Below are 13,467 nucleotides of genomic sequence, written 5' to 3'. Positions count from 1 at the left end.
TGGTAGAGTGGCCTTGTGTAGTAGATGTCCTATAGGGCCCAGTGGCTAAACCTCCCCAGTCACCTGAGTTGAGCACTCTAGGTGTGCTCCTGTGTGGGCTGTGTGCACAATCTTGTAGTTGAACCTTGATTGCGGTTAGTATCCCTTGGTGAATTGACTCCAGGCCAATTGGCTGTGAGGACCAGCTGCGACTATACTGGAAGAGCTGCTGTGCAGGAGACAACCTTATGGAGAGGAATTGTTTCAGTGGGGCTTTGTTGCTCACTGAGCCTGCCACTTGAGTGTGTTGCTTGTGGATGTGTAGAGTTGTAATCTGGTATGGTCTGAAGCTGTCCACCAGGTGCACTGGCTCTGTGGTCACCCAACATGAACTGCAAAGAAGTCTGTAGATGGCTGCTATCTGTACTGGACTTGTGAAGTGCCCAAGCAAGGCCTAGCTGTGAAGTAAGGCAGGCTGGTGCTAGTGCTGATTCTTAGGTCTTTTATTGAAAGTTTGGGGCATGCTGATGGCAGCTGCTGCTTGTTTCAGACATTTTAACAAAGTCTGAAGCCTGAGGGATTGAGTTTGAGTAAGTTTGTGCAACAAACTTTAAAAGCAATACCTGGGTCTCCAGTAACCCCATGTCACTCAGCCACAATCCTCCCTGGGTTTTAGAGCGTGAAGTTACCTGGACTTGTCTTCCCAACTCTGGAACACTGGGGTGGAGGTCTGGTTTCGGACTGGGACCTGTTAATGTTAGCCATTCTGGCAAGTGTGAGGTGACAACTCATTGCCATTTTAATTTGCATGTCTCTGACAATGAGTTACTGCTGAGCATTTTTACATATGTCGATTGAGTCATTTGTATGTCCTCTTTGGAGAGTATCTACTCAGGTCCTCGGTCCATTTTTTAATGGGGTTCTTTGTCTTCCTTTTGTTGACTTGTATGAGTACTTTATATGTTTTGGAAATTAACCCCTTATCAGATATATTGTTCTCTCATAATATGGGTTAACTTTTCATTTTGATACGGGTTTCTTTTGATGTACCCAAGCTTTTAAATTTACTAGAGTCCCATTTGGATATTTTTTCCCTTTGTTCCTCTTACCCTAGGCCTGTGGTCAGCAAACTGCGGCTCGCGAGCCACATGCCACTTTTTGGCCCCCTGAGTATGGCTCTTCCACAAAATACCACGTGCGGGCGCACACAGTGCAATTGAAACTTCCGTGGCCCATGTGCAGAAGTCGGTTTTTGTCCTGGGCGAGTCTATTTTGAAGAAATACTGTTGATATTTGGCTCTGTTGACTAATGAGTTTGCCAACCACTGCAGCCAGTGGTCCGCAAACTCATTAGTCAACAGAGCCAAATATCAACAGTACAAGGATTGAAATTTCTTTTGAGAGTCAAATTTTTTAAACTTAAACTATATAGGCAGGTACATTGTTATTAACTTAATTAGGGTACTCCTAAGGCTTAGGAAGAGCCACACTCAAGGGGCCAAAGAGACGCTTGTGGCTCGCAAGCCGCGGTTTGCCGACCAGGGCCTAGGCCATGTATCTGTGAAAATTCTGCTACATGTGATGTTTGAGATTTTGCCTGTATATTTTCTACTAGGATTTTTATGGTTTCACAATTTACATTTAGATCTTTGATCATTTTGAGTTTATTCTTGTGTATGGAGTAAGTTGGTGGTCTAGCTTCATTTTTTGTATGTACTTGTCCAATTTTTCCAACATCATTTATTAATGAGACTCTCTTGAATCCATTGTATGTTCTTGTCTCCTTTGTCAAATATGAACTGAGCATAATGGCTTGGGTCCATTTCTGGGTTCTCTGCTCTATTCCATTTATCAATATGCCTGTTCTGTGCCAGTACAAAGCATATTGGATTACAGTGGTTTTGTAGTAGAACTTGATATGCAGAATTGTGATCCCACCAACATCTTCTTTCTGAAGATAGCTACAGCCATTAGCAATCTTTTTTTGGTTCCACATGAATATTTTTAGCATTTGTTCTATATCTATGAAATATGCAGTTAGTATTTTAATAGGGATTAAATGGAATCGACAGATTGCTTTGGGTAGTATGGACATGATGTTAATTCTACCAATCCATGCACACGGTATATTCCTCCTCTTGTTTATATCTTCCTCTATCTCTTTTTATTAGCGTGCTGTAGTTTTGTGAGCACAGGTCTTTTACCTCCTTGGTTAAGTTTATTCCTAAGTAAATTAATTTTTTTGCTGCAATGGTAAAAGGGATTGTTTGTTTTTCCTCTTTCTGAGATTTCAATATTGTTATATAAAAATGCCATGGATTTCTGGTTGATAATTTTGTATCCTGCTACATTGCTAAATTCATTTATTAAATCTAGTAGTATTTTGATGGAGTCTTTAGGATTTTCTACGTACAATATCATGTCATTTGTGAATAATGACAGTTTTACTAACTCCTTTGTTATTTGGATGCCTTTTTTGCTTTCTCCTTGTCTGATTGCTGTGGCTAAGGCTTCCAGTACTATCTATAATAATAAAAGAGTAATATGCTAATCAGACTGGAAAACCAAATGACCTTCATATGTCCTTCTGGATGACCTTTCAGATAAAGCTGCTGCTGTGAAGGCTGAACCCCTTGCAGGAATTTCATGCATTGGGCCTCTAGTGTTGAATGAGAGTGGTGAAAGCTGACATCACTGTTTTGTTCTTGTTCCTAGGGGAAATGCTTTTAGTTTTTGCCCATTGAGTATGATGTTGGCTGTAGGTTTGTCATATATGGCCTTTATCATGTTGAGGTATGATCCCTGTATTCCCACTTTGTTGAGAGTTTTTATCAAAATGGGTGTAGGGTTTTGTCAAAAGCTTTTTCTGCATCTATTGATATGATAATGTGGTTTTTGTCTTTTAATTTGTTTATGTCAGTGGTCGGCAAACTCATTAGTCAACAGAGCCAAATATCAACAGTACAAGGATTGAAATTTCTTTTGAGAGCCAGATTTTTTAGACTTAAACTATATAGGTAGGTACATTGTTATTAACTTAATTAGGGTACTCCTAAGGCTTAGGAAGAGCCACACTCAAGGGGCCAAAGAACCTCATGTGGCAGTTTGCCAACCACTGGTTTATGTGATGTATTGCATTTATTGATTTGCAAATATTATACCAGCCTTGCATCTCTGGAATAATCCCACTTGGTCATGGTGTATGATCTTTTAAATATATTGCTGGATCTGATTTGCTAATATTTTGTTGAGGATTTTAGCATCTATGTTCATCAGGGATATTGGCCTATAATTCTATTTCTTTTTAGTGTCTTTATCTGGTTTGGGAATGAGAGTATTACTGGCCTCATAAAAAGCAGTTAGAAGTCTTTTTTCCTCTTGGATTTTTTGGAATTATTTGAGGAGAATGGGTATTAGCTCTTCTTTGAATGTTTGGTAAAACTCCCATGTGAAGCCATCTGGAGCAGAGATTTTGTTAGTTGAGAGTTTTTAAAAATACTTCTTTAATTTCATCAGTTGTTATTGGCCTATTCAGATTTTCTGATTCTTCCTGATTCAGTTTTGGAAGATTGTATTTTTCTAGGCATTTTTCCATTTCATTTAGGTTGTTCAGCTTATTGGCATATAGTATTGCAGAAGATCAAAGAAAAACCAAGCAACTCTTAGAGAAAAGGAGGGACCCTGTTTATTAACACTAGCGGGCTCAGGGAATAACTTCCAAATCTGAGTAAAGAAACATGCAGGGGGTTTCTCTTTTTATATCCTTCTGGGGTCTTTGTCCTACAGCTATGGATTTTGCTTCTGGTCCCTTTAGTGGGTTTGGCAGGTAGGCCCCCAGCTGTTGGGGGTCTCCAGGCCATATCTGATGGTCTGGCCTGGCACCAGAGATAATAACCCTCCCTCCAGAGCAGTGCACCGTTCACAGTTTTATGGCCTCTGTTTTAGATAACAAGTTCTGCAAGACCAGTTTCTAGGACAGGACTAGTGACTTAATTATAGGTTATCAAGAATGTACACTGAGCTTGCTGGCCTGGATTCAGATTGCTAGACCCCCCAAATATCAGGGTTACATAGCCTTTTAGCCTCCTCATTAGTTGTTCACATCTGTATTTCTGTGGTGTAGATTGTTACTTCACCTCTTTCTTTTCTCACTTGTCTTATTTGGGTCCTTTCTCTTTGTTTTGACGAGTCTGTCAAAAGATTCATCAATCTTGTTAATTTTTTCAAGAGCCAGCTCTTGGTTTAATTGATGTTTTGTACTCTTTTTTTTTTTTTTTTTTTTAGTTTTTGTTTTTTGTTCGTTTTTTTTTTGTTTTTGTTTTTGTTTTGTTTTTTTTTAGTTTCTGTGACATTTATTTCTGCTCTGATCTTTATTAATATCATCCGTCTACTTACTCTGGGATTTTCTTGATGTTCTTATTCTAATTATTTTAGTTGTAGTGTTAATATTTTGTTAGAACATTTTCTTATTTTTTGAGGTAGGACTGGAATGCTATGAACTTTCCACTCAGGACTGCTTTTGCAATGCCCCATAGATTTGGCGTTGCTGTTTGTTCATTTTTGTTATAGTTTCCATGAAGTTTTTTCTTTCTTTTTGATTTATTAATTTGGTAATGCATTCATTGCTTAGACTCCATGGGTTTGAATGTTTTTGAATGTTTTTATTGTAATTGATTCTAGTTTCATGCTATTGTGATCTGAGAAGATTGTAACTTTGGGATGAAATATTTTATAAATGTAAATTAAATTAATCTGATTTAGTGTTTCCTTTAGGCTCACTTTTACCTTGTTGATTGTCTGAAAGATCTATCCAAAGATGCCAGTGGGGTGATAAAATCCCCTACTGTGACTGTATTGCTGTCAATCTCTCTTAACATCCTCTAGAAGATTTAAAAAATATATTTAGATGCTCCTTCTTTGGGTGCATATTTATTTACCAGGATTATATCCTCTTGTTGTACTGATTCCATTAGTGTTATGTGGTGGCCTTCTTTGTCTCTTGTATCCTTTTCTTCAAAATCTATTTGGTCAGATATAAATATTGCTACCCTTGCCTTTTCTGTTTCCATTTGCATAGAAAAAATTTTCCTATACCTTCACTTTCTGTCTGTGTGAATCATTTGTTCTGAGGTGGGTATCTTGTAGACAGACATATATATGGCTCATGTTTTCTTATCCATGCAGATGTCTGTGTCTTCTGTTGGAGTATGTATTCTATTTACATATAAGGTCATAATTGATAGGTACTTATTTCCTGCAATTTTTCTTTATGCCTATGTTCTTTTCTCTCAATTTCTTGTTCTTCTTAAATCATTCCTTTTAACATTTTCCCCATTGCCACTTGTTTTTAAGTTCCAATGAGATAAGGTATTTAAAACATAATAGAATGTTTTTATGACTCCAAGCCAGTGATGGCAAACCTATGTCAGAGGTGACACAGACACATGAACTCATTTTGGGTGACACGCATCAACAGAGACAAAAAATTGCATAATTCAAATATTTGTCTCTTGCAATGGCCAGAGTTGGGCATCACTCGAGTAATATTATTACTCACGTTACTCATGATCAATAATGCAATTCTAAAACCGGATGTAAACATGTACATCGGTGTTGCGTAGCAAAGATACATAGTGAAAACATCCAAGATACATTGTTCCAATATTGACATTTATATAAAAAGGTTAAGAATTGCACTATAAAGAGATTAATCTTTACTCATGACATTTTATTTTTACTCGAGTGACAAAATGCCCAATCCTGGAAACGGCCTCCTTATTGTCAACATGTGCCTCGGGTAAGCTTCCCATGCATTCGGGTGCATTCCGCAAACGGACGCACTTGGTCGCCATGTTCGTTAGGAAAGGCGCCCAGAACCAGAGCTGAGGAAGCACTTGAAATATGTTTGTGTAGAGAAAGAAGCAACAAGTGAAAACGAAACTGACATTGGGGAGTTGAGGAGAAGTGTTGGGAAACAGGGAAGGTGAAATCAAGTAGCAACTTTATGGAAAATAGAAAAAACTGTTGGCTGCATGCGGTTTTGGTTTTCAGTTACTATGCATTTCCCTGAAATGAGTTCTGTTTCTTATCTACAGAAATTCAAACTGTGATGGCAGCTCAATTGGACATTACTCCTTCGAAATTCAGTGAACCCAGGACCGGCCATGGTGAGACGGTGCTTGGGTTTCCGAGACCAGATGGGACAGAGGGAACCTGGCAGTGGGTTCTCCTGTCCTCGCTGCCAGTCTTCATCCGAGCAAGAGCAAAATATTTCCAACCCCATTTCTTATTTTCTCTTAACTGTCTCTTCATGACACAGCATAACCTCTAAGAGGAAGAGAGATTAAAGTATCCTGATTGAACTCAAGCTAGTGAGGTTTCTTATTTCCTACTTCAACAATGTGGACACACCAGAAGGGCAAGTTGTAGCCTCTCTAGTTTCTCTGCCAGTCTCTTCCGCATGAGAGAAGACTGGAAGGAGGAATGTGAGAGGAACTGATTCATTCAGGTCCTAATATCCCTGCTCCTGGAGGCATGTTTTGGAGGTAGAATCCATTTGGAGGTAGAAACCAACAAATTCAACAGACTGGCTCACTCACTTTCTCATGCAACCCTCCTTTTACTTCCTTATCTATAGAAATCAACTATATCAGTTGATTTTTTGCTGGTTTGGTACCACACCACAACACAACTTAGTACCCTAAAACCTCAACCATTACTTTGGCAATCAATTTGGTAGATAGCTTGGAATTTTTGGGGTCTGGGCAACTGGGCTCATTTCAGCCAGACTTGCTCATGCACCGGTGCTAAGCTGGTGGTTCAGTACACAGCTGGATAATCTTTTTTCAGATTAAATTAATTGGGGTGACATTGATTAATAACATTATATAAGTTTCAGGTGTACAGTTCTATAATATATCATCTGTGTATTGCATTGACTCCTTCCATCACCATATATTTCACCCCCTTTACCTGCTTCAACCTCTTCCCACCCCTCACTCCCTCTGGTAACTGTCATATTGCTGCCTGCGACTATGAGCTTGTTTATTTGTATTGTTTGTTCCTTGTTGCTTTCTATTTTATATCCCATGTGTAAGTGAAATCATATAGTTGTTATCCTTTGTTCATCTGACTTATTTCGCTTAGCATACTGGTAATACTCTCAAGATCCAGCAACTGGATACTTTCGAATGGACAGTCCCTTGGCCATGTCTGATGGTTAAGCAGGCTCTTGGGAAGACTAGGGTGATAGGGATGACTGTGCCTTGTGTCTTCATCATCAATCAGTTGCAGGGTTCTGAAGAGCAAGAGACAACAAGCCCCAGGGTATCAGCACTTTTGGGGTGTACTTGCATCATGCTTCTACTGCCCTATTGTCCAGACCAAGTCACAGGGCCCACCCAGATGCAAGGGGTGGAGAAACAGACTCAGCACCTTGTGGGAGGAGCTGCAAATCCACATGCTCAAGAGGCTTGTGTACAGACCTGGGATTAATTCATGGCCATATCTGCAGTCTATCACACAGACTGCCATATGCTATCAGCATTGGCAAATAGTTGCAGTGTTGGAGCTGGCCTTTGGTGACTTTTCATTTCACCTCCCATGATTTTCCTACTTCTCTCTGGATGACCAACTAATGCCCTCAGGATATCCTTAGGTTGGAGTCTTCTGCTGTGGTGCTCACTAAGTAATAATCTGAACTGCCACTCACATTTTCTCTTCATCATAGCCATCCTGTAGCAACTGCTCTCAGCTTCTGGAAATTTACTTCTCTCATCTAAGAATTCTGGTTATCAAATGTGGGATACTCTGCCTTAGGAATGGTTTTGCTAATCCTTGGATTAGCAACAGCTTCACCATAAAGTGTGTGTGAGAGGGAGAATAACTACTGATTTTTTGGAAGCTAGAGTGGGGGGGGGGGTTCTGCAAAATCTCTCCTGTTTGATTGAAATTTTTGAAAAATCATTCCAATGTACAGAATAGAAAAAGAGGGCACAACAGAACTAAAGAAACCACTTAGGGGACTGCTGAGTCATTGATGGTGATGGTAGCTTGGGCTAGTATGATGGTCTTCAAATGGAGAGAAGCGGTCAGATTTGGGAACTTGCCGATGGGTCAGATCTGGAAGGTAAGGGAAAGAGAGGAATCCAAGGAGATTCCCAGTTTTGTCTGAGGAACTGGATGAATAGTGATGATATCTCTAAAAAATAAAATGGAGTTTACAATCATGTCAGCAATACTGTCAGTTTGGTGATGCATCGACTCAAAGCAGAGACAGGTCATTGTAATCTAGGTTTCCTCATGCAAGAGTTCAGTTTTATTAAAGGGCGGTGCTGACAGAGTCTTCCTTCAGGTAGAAACAGGCTCTCAGATGTGCTCGTCAGTTGACTTCTATGGTCCCTGTCTGTGCTGAACAAATTCTGAAGACTTCAAGTTTATAAACACATGGAAGAGATAAACAGAGAATTACTGACTAGAAAGAGGAAAAAGACCTATATAGGTGATATGGTGTTTAACTTGAGACACAGTGATATTTAAAACATCATTCAGGTGGTAGGCTATGCTGTCCTGTTATTAACTTCCAGGTGTCCTAGGAAGTAGACATGTCTAACCAAGTGAAACTAAAAAAGTATAACTCAACTGATGATACTCTGTATGAGTTGTTATTACTATTATTTATGTATCAAGGGATTTTAGAGTAACTCCAGAGAACTCTCAATACTTTCTGGATAGAAGTCTTCTATGTACTAATTTAAGATAGGAAAACTTCAGTAGATTTCTACATTTTGGTCATAAATTAAAAGTATGGCATTTTGCTCTCCTGTGGTTCAGAATCCCTGAGAAGATGGATGCATATGTGAAATATGAAGGAACACTTTGTCTTTCTGCACATGTGCCCTTTACACCCTTTCAGGGTGGGATGGCTTGAATCATCCACCTACGTGACTTCTTAATGGAAAGAATAAAAGTTCCATTTTGGATATCATTTGAGGGAAGGGGATCTTCCACTGTGATGTCCCAGAGTCAGATTTTGTGTTATTTCCTACATTAGCTTATGAATAACAGCTACCAGCCGTGGCTCAGAGTTCTTACTTGTACCATTTTGCACGTTCTTCCATAGGCATTTAGCTTCCACAGGTCAAAGAGAGCAACCCAAGGGACCCCTGAGAAGTTCCCAGCATTTTCCACCTCCTTTAGGAGGGAGGTGAGGCCCAGGTGTTCCACAGACCTCCTGTGAGTGCAGAGGTGGCTCACTGACAGGACACTAGTGGACAGTAGAGAGAAACCAGTGGGCAGGGCCTTTGCATCAGGAAAGTTTGGAGGTCAATCCTAATGCTGTGTTTTTTGTTTCCTCATGTCCCAGGGCTTAGAAACCAAGACCCCAGAGATTCACAACTGTGACTTGTCTTAGTGGGTAAGACTGGAGCAGGGAAAAGTGCCACAGGGAACAGCATCCTTGGAAAGACAGCACTTTGTTCCAGAATGGCAGCAAAATCCATCACCAAGGTCTGTCAGAAAGGGAGTAGCATGTGGAATGGGAGAGAAATTGTCGTTGTGGACACACCTGGCATATTCAACACTGAGGCACGGGATGCTGACACACAAAAGGAGATTGCCAATTGCATTCTCCTGACCTCCCCTGGCCCTCACGCTGTGCTCCTGGTGGTCCCTCTGGGCCAGTAAACAAAGGAAGAACAAAAGGCAGTGGAGAAGATGCTGTCAATGTTTGGATCCCAAGCTAGGAGATACATGATTCTCTTATTTACCCGGAAAGATGACCTGGATGGCATGGAGCTCCGTGATTACTTAAAGGAGGATCCAGAAGGCATTCAAGATCTGATGGAGCAGTTCAGGGGTCATCAATGTGAGTTCAACAATAAGGCGACAGGGGCTGAGCAGGAGGCTCAGAGGGCACAACTGTTGGACCTGGTCCAGCACATGGTGATGCAGAACAAGGGAGGATGCTACACTGATGAGATGTATCAAAAGGTTGAGGAGGAGATTCAGAAACAGGTTAAAGTGAAACAAGAAAAATACAAAGCTGAATGGGAGATAGAGAAAAGGCAAGAAAGAGAGAAACATAAAAAACAAATCAGAAACCTGAAGGATAAAGTGGAGCAAGAAAAGAGAAAGGCAGAAATGGAAAGGGAATTGGCAGAAAGGGAGATTCGCCATCTAAAAAGGCTGCAGGGAGCCAGAGATGAAGTTCAGAGTCAACAAGATACTTTTATACTTGACATAATCACAGGTTTGATCACTTTACCTTTTTTCCTTAGAATATTCAAGTGCATTTAAGCTTTTTAAAAATCTGTTTCCTGCGATTTTCTTTTTTCTTTCTTTCTTTTTTTTTTTTTAAATAAGCACACTTTAATAATACTGACACATTAGTCACTGCTGCAGAGCACCCTGTTGGAAGTATGATTTCACTGATTATACAGTGGATTTCAATGCATAGAAACCATAAACAATGGCCAATTAGATTCCCTGAAATCAAAGATCTGATAGGCATATCTGCATGACAATGACTCCTGGCTTCCACCAGCTTCAAGGGAATGCAATCTCAGTAGTCACACAGAATCTCCAGTTTAAGATTAGTTTAATGCTCTGATGTTGACATCTTAATTTTTTTTAAATTAAATCTTTATTGTTTAGATTATTACATTTGTTCCTCTTTCCCCCCCCCCATAACTCCCCTCCTCCCAGTTCCCGCCCCACCCTCCGCCCTCACTCCCCACCCACTGTCCTCATCCATAGCTGCATGATTTTTGTCCAGTCTCTTCCCACATCTCCCACACCCCTTTCCCCCCCAAGAATAGTCAGTCCATTCCCTTTCTATGTCCCTGATTCTATTATAATCACCAGTTCATTCTGTTCATCAGATTATTTATTCACTTGATTCTTAGATTCACTTGTTGATAGATGCATATTTGTTGTTCATAATTTGTATCTTTACCTTTTTCTTCCTCTTCCTCTTCTTAAAGGATACCTTTCAGCATTTCATATAATCCTGGTTTGGTGGTGATGAACTCCTTTAGCTTTTCCTTATCTGTGAAGCTCTTTATCTGACCTTCAATTCTGAATGATAGCTTTGCTGGATAAAGTAATCTTGGTTGTAGGTTCTTGGTATTCATCACTTTGAATATTTCTTGCCACTCCCTTCTGGCCTGCAAAGTTTCTGTTGAGAAATCAGCTGACAGTCGTATGGGTATTCCCTTGTAGGTAACTGAGTTTCTTTCTCTTGCTGTTTTTAAGATTCTCTCTTTATCTTTTGCTCTTGGCATTTTAATTATGATGTGTCTTGGTGTGGTCCTGTTTGGATTCCTTTTGTTTGGGGTTCTCCGTGCTTCTTGGACCTGTAAGTCCATTTCTTTCACCAGGTGGGGGAAGTTTTCTGTCATTATTTCTTCAAATAGGTTTTCAGTATCTTGCTCTCTCTCATCTTCTGGCATCCCTATAATTCTGATGTTGGTATGCTTGAAGCTGTCCCAGAGGCTCCTTACACTATCCTCGCATTTTTGGATTCTTTTTTCATTTTGCTTTTCCGGTTGGGTGTTTTTTGCTTCCTCACATTTCAAATCATTGACTTGATTCTTGCGCTCCTCTGGTCTGCTGTCGGGCGTCTGTATAATATTCGTTATTTCAGTCCGTGTATGCTTAATTTCTAGTTGGTTCCCCAATATAACATCGAGGGTCTCATTAGTTTTCTTGTAGATCTCATTAAGTTTATCGGCGGCTTCTAAACAGTTCTTGAGAGACCTTAAAAGTGTGGTTCTGAACTCTATATCTTCCATTGGCAATTTTGTCCTGTTTCTTTGTCTCCGCATTTTGTTATGCTTCCTTGGTGCACCCCCTAGTGGTCTTTGTTCGCAGTCTTATAGTTAAACCTTGATTGTTGTAGCTAATACCAGGGAGGGTTTGACCTCCAGGCCAAGTGGCTATGAGAATCAGCTGTGTCAGCAGTGAGAGAACTTCTGTCCTCTAGGGAGGTGCTAATCTAGCCTTTGCCTGAGGCTATCCGGCAAATGCCTCTGTGCAGGGCTTGGGCAGGGCGGGTCGAACAGGATCAACAGGGTGGGCCGGAGAGAGCAGTTATGGCGGCTCTCAGTCCTGTCCCCAGGAGCTCTGCCTCTCTGAGTCCCAGCAACTGCTGCAAAGCTTGGAGAGAAAGCTGCACTCGCTCTGACCGAAGCCAGACAGTCCCGCTTCTCCCGTTTGAGTCTGGGTCCCTAAAGACTCGCCTGTATCTGGAGCTCAGAGTCTGCGACTCCCTCCCGATTGAAAACGCCAACAGCGCCCTCCTCTGCCAGCCTGCTCCACCCAATCCGCACCTCAGAATTTGACTTCAGCACTGCGCCTCCTCTGAGTGTCCGTATGCGTTTCTCTTTTCTTCTAGTTGTAGGACTTCCACTCAGCCAGCGTTCCTGTGGTTCTGGGTGATGTCCGTTCCGGCTTTTAGTTTCACTTTTGAAGTAGTTGTTCAAAGCAGCAAACTCCGGCGTTAACCTATGCCGCCATCTTGGTTCTCCCCTGCGATTTTCAAGTGTTCCTTCCCATATAACTCATTCCCCAAAGTCAGAGTTCTCTGTTTCTGTTCTTCAAATTGTCAGGACTAGGTGTTTAGTAAAGTCTCTTATTGGCAATTGGTAGATATCTGTTTCATTTATTTAACAGGGATGAGACACATTCTCAATTTGTGAAATTCCAAAATAGAAAGTATGGATGCTCCCTATCTTCTAAACTATTTCTTACAGACAGAAAGAGGGAATGCAGGAGACCAAAAGACAATGATTCTCTAGCGTCTTTCTAGATTGGAACATAATCTCTTCCTGTGGCTTCTACTCCACATTTTTGCCTTTGGGATGACAATGACCTTTTTACCCATATGGTTAAAGAAACCAATTATTTGTATTAGGTAATGGATAGCTATAATGCTTATAGAATTCTTTCTAAATGTGCCAAAGCCGGTTTGGCTCAGCAGGTAGAGCGTTGGCCTGCGGACTGAAAGGTCCCAGGTTCGATTCCGGTCAAGGGCATGTACCTGGGTTGCAGGCACTTCCCCAGTGGGGGATGTGCAGGAGGCAGCTGATTGATCTTTCTCTCTCATCGATGTTTCTAACTCTCTATCTCTCTCCCTTCCTCTCTGTAAAAAGTCAATTAAAAAATATATTTAAAAAAAAAAGAATTCTTTCTAAATGAACATAAATTTGTTGAATTACATTCTTTTGAAGGACTGAAATAGTTCCTTATCATCTGTCCACTCAAGAAAAAAAGAGTTGTCTGAAAAACAGATTTTTCAGAACTCAACTAAGTGAAATGCCAGAAAGAGTAAAAGACAGATTCAACAGCTAAGAGAACAATGTTAAGTGTGTTCAGGTGTTTCTGTAGAAAGTCTTTGAGCAACCTCAATGTAACCACTTTTCTGAATAACTAGTTCTCTCCTTCTCTTATGAAATTAACTGTTGCCACTGCACCTCCATCACCCCACAC

At 40.7% G+C, this 13,467-nt stretch overlaps 2 protein-coding genes and 1 pseudogene across 2 annotated transcripts in view; 1 reads left to right on the top strand and 2 right to left on the bottom strand.

Moving 5' to 3' along the window:
• Positions 1-10,275, top strand: part of LOC132211255 (GTPase IMAP family member 4-like) — a 33,277-nt pseudogene extending 23,002 nt beyond the window's left edge.
• Positions 1-13,467, bottom strand: part of LOC132242643 (GTPase IMAP family member 4-like) — a 192,308-nt gene that overhangs the window by 79,528 nt on the left and 99,313 nt on the right. The window lies entirely within an intron of this gene.
• Positions 1-13,467, bottom strand: part of LOC132242638 (GTPase IMAP family member 6-like) — a 464,769-nt gene that overhangs the window by 432,838 nt on the left and 18,464 nt on the right. The window lies entirely within an intron of this gene.

This window comes from Myotis daubentonii, chromosome 10 (genome assembly GCF_963259705.1).
Source record: "Myotis daubentonii chromosome 10, mMyoDau2.1, whole genome shotgun sequence".
NCBI classification, from domain to species: Eukaryota; Metazoa; Chordata; class Mammalia; order Chiroptera; family Vespertilionidae; genus Myotis; species Myotis daubentonii.
The sequence above is the reverse complement of the archived record's forward strand: the minus strand, read 5'-3'. Positions and strand labels throughout refer to the sequence as shown.